Raw genomic sequence first — 13,951 nt, 5'->3', positions numbered from 1 at the left:
TCAATTTAATCACGTTTTTTAAAATTTGTCATAAACATACACCAACTTTCATTTTTTTTCCCAAATTAATACACGGTGCTGACGCGTCACTCATTCATTGGTTAAAAATGACTTACACCTCAGCAAAGTGCACCAATGAATAAGTGTCATATCAGCACTGTGTATGAATTTGGAAAAAAGAGAAATTTATGTATGTTTATGAGAAGTTTTTAAAAAACATGATTAAATTGAAAAAACGTAAAAAATTGGTGAATTTTTATGACATTACCCCTTAAAACTTCAATATTCACTAGGTTCTGTTTTAAAGATATTTTGCTAAAAATTTAGAAATCTATCATCTTAAAATATTTAAATTGGCCTTATAGTTGAAAAAGCCCTAGTCTTTAAACCTTTTTTCAATCCTACTTTAACGTTAAAAAATCGTCAATTTTATCTATTTTTGAATTTTCTGTTTTCAATTGCATCATGAAACATTAAATTAACCTCTTTTCACTTGGATAACATTCAAAATAAATTTTTCATATTCAAGATATATTTTAAATAGATATTTATGTTATTAATAGTAAAAAAAGCCCTTTTCCTTGAAAAATTCTCAATATATTCTTAATTAATTTAATTTAATTTAAATAAATTAAATAAATAAACAATTAATTGTTTTAAATAAAAAATCGTCAAATCCATCTCGGCGTTAAAACGCTTTTGATAGTCCCGCAACCGTCTGACCCTCGTCTTCCAAGAAGACGAGGGCATGCTCTCGTCTTCCTCATGGAAGACGAGTTGAGCTGCTCGTCTTCCGACGGCGGGTTCGAAGGCGGATTTGAGGGTGGCCAGTGGTGGGTTTGAGAAAAATAGTGGCGGATTCAGAGTTGGAAGTTGACTCATGTCGGTTTTTGGTTTATTTATAAAATTAATTAAAAATTTAAATTAGTTTTAATTTGATTGTGGCTTTTTTTGTTAATTTTTAAAGATAGGGGATTTATTTGTACTTTTTTGAATTAAAAAATATATAATTTATCCTTAGATTTAGTTATTTGGATGATTTCATTCTTAAAGTAAACAAATTGTCAAAAATGAATAATTAAGGTACAATTAAAAACGGAAAATTCAAAAGTGGATAAAATTGACAATTTTTCAACATTTGGATATTGAAAAGGGGTTTAAAGGTCAGAATATTTTGAGCGATTAAGCCATTTAAATTTGAAATTTTAACAAACACAAAGTAGTCTTGAATAATTTAATAACAGACACAACAAAACTAAAAAAAATTCATAAGATCACATGATAAAATATAGGAGTGGCCACGGTTCATAAATTAGCGGTTCCGGTTTGGAACCGCCAGTTCACGGTTCAAGAAATATTTGAACTGGCCCTAATCCGCCTATTATACGGTTTTGGTTTTTATGTTTTAAAAAATTAAAAAAAATTATTCTATAAAAAATTAAATTTCAATAATTGAAATTAAGTTAATTAAAATTAAAATTAATATAAGTGATCAGTTATACTTAAAATTAAAAATTCATTTCATTTGCCAGGAAATTTGTTAATTAATTATTCATATATGGTAGATATAGTCAAATATTATTATAAAATAAAATAAAATAAAATCGATGGTTAATATTTAAAAAGAATGACAAATTAGAATATATTAGAAAGAAAGAAATAATATTTTATATATTTATAATTGTATATATTATAAAATTTATATAGTATGATATATTAAAAATTAATTATATATAATCATGGGAGCGAGGAGGACAGCAAGTGGAAGAGCATATAGGGGTCGGCCAGGAGCTCAGCATATTCGAACATTCTTGTGGATTGCGGTTAAAAATAAGTTGCTTACTAACTATGAGCGATGAAGAAGGCATATGACGGAAAACTGTTTCTATCCTACCAGCGGAGAAGCCTTGGAGCACACCGATCATGTTCTTCGAAAGTGCAGTAGAGGAAGGGAAGTTTGGAAAAGATTAATTAATCGTGAGCTTGTCCAACGTTTCTTTATTGGCGATTTTAATAACTGGTTTTTTGACAATTTAAAGGCAAAAACGACTTACAGTAACAGAAATGAAATGTCCTATTCGACATTACCTATTGGAGTCTTTGGAATCAGCGTAACAACCTCATTTTCAAAGTAAAAATTGTTGCTTTGATGATATCATTTACTCGATTCGGTCCATGGTGAGCTATACGATTCAGGCTCGTCGTTTTGTTCTTCTTTCGACTCCAACTGTTATTCCTCGGAATTCTTGCTTTATAGGTTGGTCTCCGCCTCCTCCTAACTGGATCAAGATCAACTTGGATGGCACAGTTCGGTCTCCGAACAACAACCCCTCCTCTGGTTTCCTTGCACGCAACAAAGATGGCAATTGGATTTTTAGATTCAGCAAACACATTGACAGATGCTTTGTGCTTCAATCTGAACTTTGGGGATGCCCTTGATGGTCTTGCGACAGTTTGGAATAAAGAGTACCATTGTGGACGGTGATATGCAGGGGCTTGCCATGGCCCTTGCCCCTCCAAAAAATCCAATTTTCTTATAGAGTTTAGTAATACTAAGAATAATACTCATTTGCAAAAAATTTAATACTATGACTCGTATACATATATAAAACTAGTTAATATAATTGTTTTAAATTAATTGGTCATTTATTTAGTAAAAATATCAATTATGTCATTAATATATTTCCATATCTAATTAGGTCTAACTATCATTATCATATGAAAAAAATATATATATAAAATTCCACGATTGATATCTAATATTATGTTGAACTAGACTCAATTATTTTTATTAATTTAATGAAGTTAAATTTAATTTTTTATTTTATTTTTATGATAGTTTTTGGATGAAAATTATAATTTTTTTCGCCCCTCCAAAAAAAAATTATGGCTTCGTCTCTGGGTACCATAATGTTATCCTTGATATGGACAACAAGCTTGTTGTTTATGCCTTTTTAGAGAATGCTAATCATGTCAACGCAAATATATTCTTTTTCGGCGCTATTAGAACTATTCTGAACAATAATTGGAACGTTATTATTCGCCATACATATAGAGCAGGTAACCGGTGTGCAAATTAGATGGCTAATCATGGCTTCTCGCTCGCTTTTGGGCTGTTTATTTTCAAAGCCGCTCCTGCTAGAATCGGCTGCATTTTGTTGGACAATATTGCTGGGTTTTCCATCCCTAGGATGTGTAGAACTAGAGGTGGCAAATGGGTGGATTTGGGTGGGTGTGGGTTGGGTTTAAATGGGTAGGGTTATAAATGGTTAATATACCCATTTATGACCCGTTTTAATTTTATATGGGTGCCCATACCCTTATAACCCTATATGACCCTAACCCACTTTATATGTATAATGTCGAAAATTGACTTTTTAAAATTTAAATAATATTACATTTTAATTGTACATTTTGTGAGAATTAATAAATTTTAGAGAAAATTTTTTAGAGAATATGTTCCGGAAAAAAATATTTTCCGAAAAAAAATATTTTTCGAAAAAAATATTTTCTGAAAAAAATATTTTCTGAAAAAAAATTATTTAAAAAAAAAAATATTTTGGTTCATTATGACTTTTGAATATTGATTTTGAAATTTAAAATTTATTTGATATTCTAAAAAAACTCAAATACTCTTAAATTAACATGTGTCATTCAACCAATTTTGTCTATTGGATCATTATGGATAGATTGTGGGTATCTATGTCAAACCCTTTTATAACCCTTATTTTAATAGGTTGAAAGATTTTTACCCATTTCGTATCCATTTAACATATAACTACCCTTTTATAACCCATATCCTTTATATAATGGGTGGGTATGGGTGGGTAAATAGGTATGGGTGAAAATTGCCACCTCTATGTAGAACTAGTTGATCTTATTTTTTTTTTTATCAAAGATAGATATATTGAAGAACAAGATTAAAGTATATAATGAAAGCCATATAACAATAAAAAAATATATGGTCTTTCAAATACCCTAATCTAAAAATATATGAAACAAATAAAAATACAAGTAAAAGATAATAATCGAAAAAAGAAAAATTAAGCCGAAATCCCGCTACTTTTGCCATTTTGGCATCCAACACGAAACTAAGTTCCGGTGCAAGTGTCTTAACTTGAAACTTGATCGATTATGCCGAGAAACCGCTTGAACTTTTAAAGTTTCAACCTTTACATCCATGTTCTTCAAGAATATCTAAAAGATAGAGATTACCAATATAAAACTAAATATTAAAATAAACAACAAAAAAACAACAAATAATATAATATTAAAGAAAAAAACTCCAATATTTAAATGTTCATGGATCTTAAGAAAAATAAGAAATTTTTGGCATGCAAGCCAAAAAAGCTTCAAAAATTTAAGTTTGGACCATAGATTCTTAACATGCAACTCAAAAAAATCAAGGTCAAACATGATTTTTTTAAGTGCTTTCAAAATTGAACTTACAAAAAAACACAACTCACTCCAACTATGGAGTAATTATTAGAGCAAATTAAAATAAATGGAAGAAAAAGGTGGTGTTGAGATGTGTTTAGAGAGAAGGGAGAGAGTTTTTTTTAGAGAGAGAGAAATAGAATATTAGTAGAATCTAATTAGTTGATCTTATTGACTTTGCCTTCTCCCCACAATGAAAAAAAAAGTTGAAACTAGTAGTAATTGTAGTGATTTGAATTTGATGATAAAAATATTAAATTGGTTGAGTTAAAGTTCGATTTAGTTTTACTAAAAAAAGTAAGAATAACTATTTTTTTTCAAAATTTTATATATAATAAATAAAAATAAAATAAAAGAAGTAAAATAATATTAAATTTAAAAACCAAATTTAATTTTTTTATAATATCCTTATTACATTATATGTATATTTAATTTGTCCTTGTGACAATATGTAACAGTATCGTATTATAACTTTTAAAAATATATCTTATAACTCATCTGTTTTTCTTTGAAAAAAGAAGAGAAAAGGGTCATTTATGCACTTAAAATTTAACTCCAGGATCAATTTAAGCCCTTAACGTCTGAAAAAGTTCAAATATGCCCCTAATGTCTTAAAATGTTAACAATCAGGCACTCAATTTTGACGCATAAATGAGATGTTAGGGGTATGGTTGTCCAAAATAGGGGTTTGATTGTTCATTTTTTACGACATTAGGGGTATATTTGAACCTTTCTACACGTTGAGGGTTTATTTGATCCTAAAGTTAAACGTTAAGGGTATGAATGACCCTTTTCTCAAAAAAGAAAAAGAAACTCATCTGTTTCTGAAAATAAAATTAAATAGTAGAACTAATTATAATGTTGTCATGACATAAAATTATGTTAAAATCTACTCATTGTAATTAAAAATAGCAGTAATAACAAAATGATATAGTAAATTAATTTAAAATCAGGATTCCTATGAAATTAAACATAAAAACGAGGGAAATAATTATGTGATTCCTTGGCAGCAAGAAATTTGTGAAATACTATAACTTTACAAAACGCGTTTTCCAAAAGAAGAAATGATGAATAGAAATAGAAATTCTGAAAGAAGCCAAACGCAGTCTTAGCCGCAACTGGGGCCAGCGCACACCCGCAGGTGACGTAAGCGTTCCCTCACTTTTCCTTTTCTTTTTAAAAGAAAAATCTGAATAGAGCGACCGAGCTGCTTCTCCCCACGCGCTACAATACATGAAGCGTCGGGATAATAGGCGCGTGGTCAAATGTAATTGGTAACCAGGCGGCGTCCATGTAAGATTGCTGTGTGCTGTAAAGTTATAGTAACGTCTAAAACAGACTGTGAGCCAATTAGATTCCGACAATTAATTAAACAGTAATTTAATGTTTATATTTATATATAATGATATAATTAAAATTTTTTAAAGCATACTGTATATTTTTTATTTATTTATTAAGTGTAAAATATTAAGATTATGTCTGACATAAATAGGAAAAAAATTATGGTGCAACTGTAACTTAAGAAGAATCAGGTGCTTCCGGTCAACAAATATTTCTTTTCCATTTTTTTTTAGTTGTTGAACTTTTTCTTTGTTGGGGCCTATTCATATTTGGAATTCTTTTTTACCCTATTTTTGCAATTTCATAAATGAAAAAATTGTAACAACTACTGAAAACGGAATCATAGTTACGGAACAACCTCACCGACATATAATATTATTAAATCAAATAATAATCGGTATATTATGAGCAGATTTACCGAGATAAAACTTATAGCCAACATCTCGATATGCACTTGTCAGCTTATCCGATATACCAAAGAACGTAACTTGGACTCTTCATTGTGAAATAACTGAATCATCGTATCTCAGGTAGCACGCATGCCTAACAACCATTGGGAACCACGGAAGAACCCTAACACATAGAAAGGTTCCCTTTGTTGCAGGCACCTGGCACACACCTCGAGACACAACAGAATGTGCCAACTCAGTTAACAGAAAGTGGGGACCAAAGAAATAAATTTTCAAAGATTGCACTGATGGGTTTATATAAATCACCTTATGTGTAATCATAAAGGTACTTCTTTTATTCACCGTATTTTACTTTCTCTTTTTTTTTCTCTACTAAATTGACTTGAGCAGACAGTCCGTGAAATCCACTGACGTTTTTTTTATCTCTGTTATTTCTGCTCTCACGTCTTGAAAAACCTGGTTTATCCTCATAGTCGTTCTGTAATTTATCATTCGGTGTTTTCATTGAATTTATCACTTTTTTCCTTGTTTATGGATTTTTTTGTTACATTTGAAGAATCAGAAAAGTAGACTAGATGAAAGGAGTAGACCTAATGATTGAGAGGGTCATTCTCCCAGATTCTCCCAAGTATTTTGTTTTCACCATTAACAAATACCCCAGCTAGGGATACTCATGCTTTAGGTAGTGATCCATCTTTCATAACTCTTTTTAATCAAATCGAATTATCAATTTTAACTAAAATTAGTTTAACTGAATTAATTAGAATTTTTAATTTGAAAAACCAAACCATGCAATTAAGTTAGTCCTCAATTAGATTAGATCAATAAATAATTTAATCAAACATTTTACTTGTAATCAAATTTTATGCTTTTAATTAATTTGATTAAATTAACAAAGATAATCAAAATAAATTGATTAATTCGATTTTATGAAACTTTTTATTTAATTTTCTAAGTTTGGGTGAATATTAAGACTTAAGAGTATGAGTGTCTAAAAATCAAACTTATAGAATAGTTGACTTAAATTTAAATATTTAATTAGATTATATTTAAGATTATAAAAAATGATGTTTTATCATTAAAAATTTATTTAAATTTTAGTACAAAGTATACTGGAATAATAACTAAATTAAACTGAAATAATCTAATTAAGTTAAAATCAACCGAATTGATTTTTTTGATTTACACACCTTTAATTAATTAAAGAGGTTAAACAATGATTTTGTTCTGTATTGTGTACGGTTAAAATGGGGTATTTGGCAGTTGACAGCTTGTTTACTGATTGGTTCCAGTTGGTGTAAAAGGATAGGAGACACGAGCATGTGTCATTCATGGCGCATCCATCACCCATCCGAACACTTTAACATTTTGATTATAATATTACATTTGACTCCCATTGGTAAATTATTGCTTTAAATTTAATTTATTACTCAAATTACACAAATCCATTAAAGATTAAATCAAAGAACCAAGCAATGCAGGAGTTGTTAATTTCAAACATCGTCGTCTAACTTTTAAAGAAGATTGCAAGGCCTTTATAAATGCAACAGATTCTTTCAATATTAATGATAAGGATGCTGTAATAGTTTTAGTTGATATCTTTGATTTAGTTTTTTAATTTTCGAAAATTAGATTTTAATTGGGTGGCCCATTCGGTGGCTAAAAAGCCCCTGTAGATGACTGCTTTGCAGTTCTCATCATTTTACCTTAAAATGACTTACTCATTTGTGTTGAGGAGTCATTTCCTATTTGTACATATATCTTTCTTCATTTAATGAAGTTCAATCTTTGACCAAAAAAAAAAAACCAAATCGGACCAGTTGATTCAATCGTAATCAAAGCCCAATCTGGTTCGATTCTTTAAAAAAAAATATGATTCAACCTCTTTGAAATAACAAAAATATAATATTGAAAATTATTTTATCGATTGAATTATAAAACTTTTATTTACTAGCTAGGGTATAATATATTGATGTTTTAATTTATTTGAGTTATATATGTATTGTATAAATATTTTAATTTTGTATTTAATCAGTTGAATTGATGGTTGAATTGTGAATTTATTACAAGATTAGTTCAACTATAAATTTGATTTTTAACACAATAAAATTTAAACATAGATGTATATTAGAAATTTATTAACTGATTGATCCCGAATAATCGGTAAGATAATAATTATTAATTAAAGTTAATTATTCCTTTATTATATTTCCTTTTAAAGAAAGAGTCATATACATAAATTCCTAACTTGATGAAATGCAAAATTACATGTCTATCACTTGTAATTGGATCATGATTATGCAATATGTTTTTGTTGAAATAAAAAAAGGTAATTTGCTTTTAATAGCAACTATGTTAATTACTAATGTTTAGGTTTCATTTGTGATAAATTCTTCATGAGAATTACTGTTTAAAGAAGCAATTTACTGTTTATGGGATTAGAGACGGTGTTTTAAAAACCGGGATCCGATTACCAGATTTTTGGTTGAATTGGGTTGGACTGGTTTGAACCGCACTAAACCGGTGATTGAACCGGTTGAACTATTATTAGATCAGAGTAAGAGAATTAACGACGAAAAGATTAATTGCTAAAAATATAAAATCCATCGCTAGTTTTAAATTGTTTTATTTTTTAAAAATGTCATTGAACCAGTTCAACGACGGTTGAACGAAAACCGATAACTTTACCAGTTCAGCTATCAGTTCGATTTTTAAAACACTAATTGAAAATACTGTATGTTATTATAGACTGACTCAATAAGTATTAAGTTCAGTTACAAAATGGATTCTAAAAGGTAAAAAACAGAAAACAGTGCTATTAGAAAACAGAATAACCGAAAATAGTGAAAAAAAATTCATGCCAACCAAGCTGAGTGTTTCATTATAGGCTAAACTCATAAATAGGTCCCTTCATATGATAGTATTGATTAATTGATCTCTAAACTATAATTTTTCTATTTTTAATCCTCTATTAAGGAAAAATGTTACTTTAGATTTCTTGTTGGATGTCGTCACAAGTGTGATTACACGCTCTAAAATTAGCAAGCGATAAAGGATAAACGTATTTTAGATTTTTACAATAAATTATTTGTTTATTTGGTCCCTAATATAAAAATATATTTTTAAATAAAATTTAATATAAAATTTAATTAATTTCATATTCGGAGCAAATAATAATAAAAATATATTTTTATATTAATAAATGCTTTTTAATTTGGAGTTTAACATTTATAGTGATTTCACATATAAATAGGAGTATTGTACGTGAATTTAGACTATTCGTGAACTATTCAAAAATAATCCAAAAAATTTTAAAATAAGTCTAAACTAGTATCTTACATGCACAAAAATTTATCTTCATATGATATTTATTTTTTTATATTTTTAAATTACAATGTAAATTATTCTAATTGGATGAATTGCATATCTATAAAACAATTTATACATTAAATTTTATAATCTTTTAATAATTATTTCAAATTTATTCGAGTCAAATTACATACTTCCTCCGTTCCAATAGAGTTTTCCATTTGGCTATTATCACATAATTTAAGAAAACACAATTAATGTTGTAATTTTTTACAATTTTTTTTTCTATTTTTCCTTACTATACACTTATTTAATATATCCACTAATTCTTATTTAGTATATTTTTCAATAGATAGCGATAGCTCATTAGTGGATTTTAAATAAGGTTGATATAGAAAAAAAATATTATTTTCTAGAAATGAGTACAAGAAATTTTGGAAAAAATATAGAGAAAGTGGACAATTCTACTGAGACAGAGGGAGTAATTGGAATTTTTTTCGAATATGAACTCAAACTTACTTAAGGTTATCAATATACAAAAAATATAATTTTAATTTGTTTATTTATATAAAATCGATAATTTCTATGATAAAAAAGAAAACAATAGAGAGAGAAAGTAGTAGATATAATTAATAAAAGGCCAAATGATCAAAATAAAGCTAAACTTTTGATGAAAGTATCACTTATGTCCAAATCTTTCAAAAGTATTCATATCGTCCCGAAATGCAGATTTTCCTTTCAAAAATGTTCATCCCTTAAAAGGCACACGTGTGTGTTGATGTGGCGAGGATGTGCCATTTTGGTGAGCGATGATCTTCTCTTATACGTTTTCTGAGTGATTTAACATTGCAAAACGTTTTACATTTAAGTCTTGAACGTTTTTTTTATCATTAAGTGTTTAACAGCTATTTATATTTTCCTATAAATATTACTAGCATTTTCATTTGACAGACATAAGAATCATAGCAATATAGAAAGTAGAAAAGTGTTATCAGAGCTATTGGTCACAGTGCAGGACCAATAGGATTACAGATGTTTTATCCTAGGGACCGCGCGGTTGCTTGTCAGCTTTGCACCTCCGAGCTGTGCTGCGAAACGTCTAAAAAAGAGCGACCTAGTTTGCGACTCAGCCTTGTCGAATTTCCAGCGATTGTACCAGCATTTCTAACTCTTTGTCCCTTAACTTTTTTATAGTTTATAGAGGCTCTAGATAAGCCTCCGTACTGTGATTTAGAATTGGTCATAGGATCCGAAAAAATTGAATTAAGGGGAAAATGGTAATATTGCACGCCGTAACCATTTTTATGTGCATGGTTTTATGTGATACGTCCACACTCTTGTAAATACGGTTATGAACATTTGTACCCATGTCTAAATTGTTTTCCAGCCACTCTAAAGGTTTAATTTTTCTATTTTGGAGTTCAGATAAGTATTTGCATATTTCCTTTGTTTTCTCCTTATGATTCAACCTTTTGTGTTTTTGAAACAACTCTAATAATTCTTTGTTTCCACATTATCTATGATTTTATGAGGTCCTAAATAAGTCTCTATATAACAATTTAGGATTATAACAAACCGGATTTGTAGGCAAATACATTGTTTTTTTACGTAAAAATATTAACATTGTCAGGTTGCATGTGTTTACTCGACGAGTAGGCACCTGCTCGTTGTGCATGTCCATAACTAGCAGGTTCTGAACTTACTATTACTCGACGAGTAGCTTTATACTCGTCGAGTAACGGCCTAAATCAACAGGTCTGGATCTTAACTCACCCTCAAGTTGTTCTCGGCGCAACTCCTTCGTTTTTCTTGATGACCTCTTTGATGTTTTTATCTTCATGGCCTTGACAACCCGTACTTGATTATATAAGGTTGAAATTGCTATTTTGATCCTTCTTTTTTTATTTTAACAAGAGGATGAATATTGAAAACCTCTTGATGTGTTGGTTGTAAATCCTTGAGGTTGGATTTCTTATGAATTAGAGAATTCATATTTGTGGACTTTTTAGGTTTATATGGGCTTTATTTTGAGATTATGAAAAATTAGATATGGACCTAGCAATTACTAAATGAACAAGCTCGCGAACAAATTCGTTTAATACATTCGCGAGCACATCCACGAGCTTGTTCGTTTAGCAATAAGCGAGCTGAACACAGACCGAATATGAATATTATGATTTTTAAATGAACCGAACATGAATACTTCGTTCAGAACTCGAACGAACTTGAACACCTCAAAATTCGACTTGATATGTTTACAGCCCTAATCAGAAGTAAGAGACAGCAATTATATAAAACAACGACATGTGTAAAACAGTAGCAGGCTTTGTGCAAGGGACTGAAGCACTTATATCTAGTGCGGTCATGAGTATTCTGGCGATGGGAGGCGGCCACCCTGCTCCCATGCTCCAATCACAACTAATTTCAAGTGGTTAATCTTGAACCAATTTCAGTTTCGCCCAATATGATGGTACAATGCTCTTTTGATAACTCAGTCATCGTTCACGTCCTGCACGTTCAGAAAATTCTTCATGCATGCAATTTTCTGAAACAGAAAGAGATTAGGTTTTCTTCTACCTCATTCCTGGGAGGTAATTTCTTTCTGATAAACTTCAACTCAGCTGAGGATAAAAAGCACTTTCGCGATCAAGATTGTTCGGAATATTTTGATTCCTTTTCTACCTGGAATCCGAATTTTGTGGCCAAAGAACGGTTTGTTTGGATCAAGATTATGGGTGTCCCGTTGGGAGCATGGACGGAGCCTTTTTTTGAAGCAGTGGGTAATCGTATAGGAAGGACTGTTACTATTCATCCGTTTGTCAATTCGATGGAACGGTTGGATGCGGCATATGTTTTGATCTCTGCAGGGTTTGAGAGGATTAATTGCACCATACCAATCTTCATTGGTGACCAAACGGTTTTAGTTTCAATTTTTGAAACTGATAGCCCGACTCTGATGTCAGATTATCAAGTTGACCCTTCGGATAATTCTGATTCTTCATTCAGTACAGATTCTTCCTCATCAGATCAAGTCAGACAAGTGGTTCCATCACCCGTCGGTTCCGTCGGTTCTCCTATTTCTGTGGCTTCAGAAAAGCATTCATCTCCCCCTCCTTCTTTAGTGGATTTGAGGGAAGTTATTCCTGAAACAGGTGCAGCAGATGGTCAGGAAATTGAATTTCCAGCGCTGAATCACCCGGGCATTACACAGCGAAGGAGACACAGTGAGGTTTCAGGAGATTCTTCAGCTGAGGTATCCTCTTCCTTTAATAATGATTACTTTCAGCCTCTAGAAGAAATTATTAGCTTGCCAGAGAAGTCAGAGGCACAAAAAACTTGGGAAGTGGGAGTTCAAATGGGTCTGTTCTCTAAGGATCATGAAAAGGATATCATTGATTTGCTATCTCAAGGAATTGCAAAAGAGCAGCAGCTTCATTCTTGAAGTCTGGTGTTTCTCATCAAGGTCATAATATTTTTTTATGATTAATACACTTAATTTTGTTTCATGGAATTGTCGAGGGGGTGTTTCTCATTTTCGAAAGCAAAGATGTATCCGTTCGTTTATCTCTGTTCATAATCTGTCGATTATTGGTATTATTGAAACCAAACAAGAAAGTATTGACGATTTTTTAATCCGGAAACTTTGGCCTAACTTGGACTTTGGTTATAGTTATTCCGCCTCATTTGGAGCCTCTAGAGGGTTATTATGCATCTGGAACAGTTCTCTAATTTCTCCTACTAATATCTCCAAAATGGATAGATGGATATCATTGGATTTTGAGTGGTATTCAGTTAGTATCCGTTTCATCCTTCTTTACGCTCCTAACCGTTCAAACTCAAGAGCTGCTACTTGGGCTGAATTACTTCCGGAGCTGAACTGCGATAGATTGTGCTTGTTATCTGGAGATTTCAATGAAATTTTAAATCCGTCGGAGAGAGTAAACTGCCATCATTACTCTCCTTCAATGCTAGACTTTTCAAATTTTATTAATGCAGCAGGATTACTAGAAATTCCTTTACATGGGAGATTTTTTACATGGCAAAATAAGTTTTCTAAGTCGAAACTTGATAGGTGTTTCGTCTCTCCTTCAGCTTTTAATATTTGGCCAAATATTCACCTCAAAGCATTAGCTCGCTCCTTTTCCGATCACGTTCTAATCCTTTTTACAGCCCATGACCGAGTTGACTGGGGTCCTCGACCTTTTCGTTCTATAAACGCATGGTGGGATCACAAAGATTTTTCTCATTTCATTGAAGCTTCTTGGAAGGCGTTAAACGGGCATTCTTCTCTGGGTATCAAGTTGCGAGAGTTTCGGAAACTAATCAAAGCATGGAATCTAAATGTCTTTGGGGATTTGAATAACAAAGCTAGTTTATTGCAGCAGAAAATTACAGATTTGGAGACTATCACAGACTCTAGAAGCCTTAACGATGATGAACAGGCCAATCTTTCT

This window comes from Mercurialis annua, linkage group LG3 (genome assembly GCF_937616625.2).
Source record: "Mercurialis annua linkage group LG3, ddMerAnnu1.2, whole genome shotgun sequence".
Taxonomy (NCBI): domain Eukaryota; kingdom Viridiplantae; phylum Streptophyta; class Magnoliopsida; order Malpighiales; family Euphorbiaceae; genus Mercurialis; species Mercurialis annua.
The sequence above is the reverse complement of the archived record's forward strand: the minus strand, read 5'-3'. Positions refer to the sequence as shown.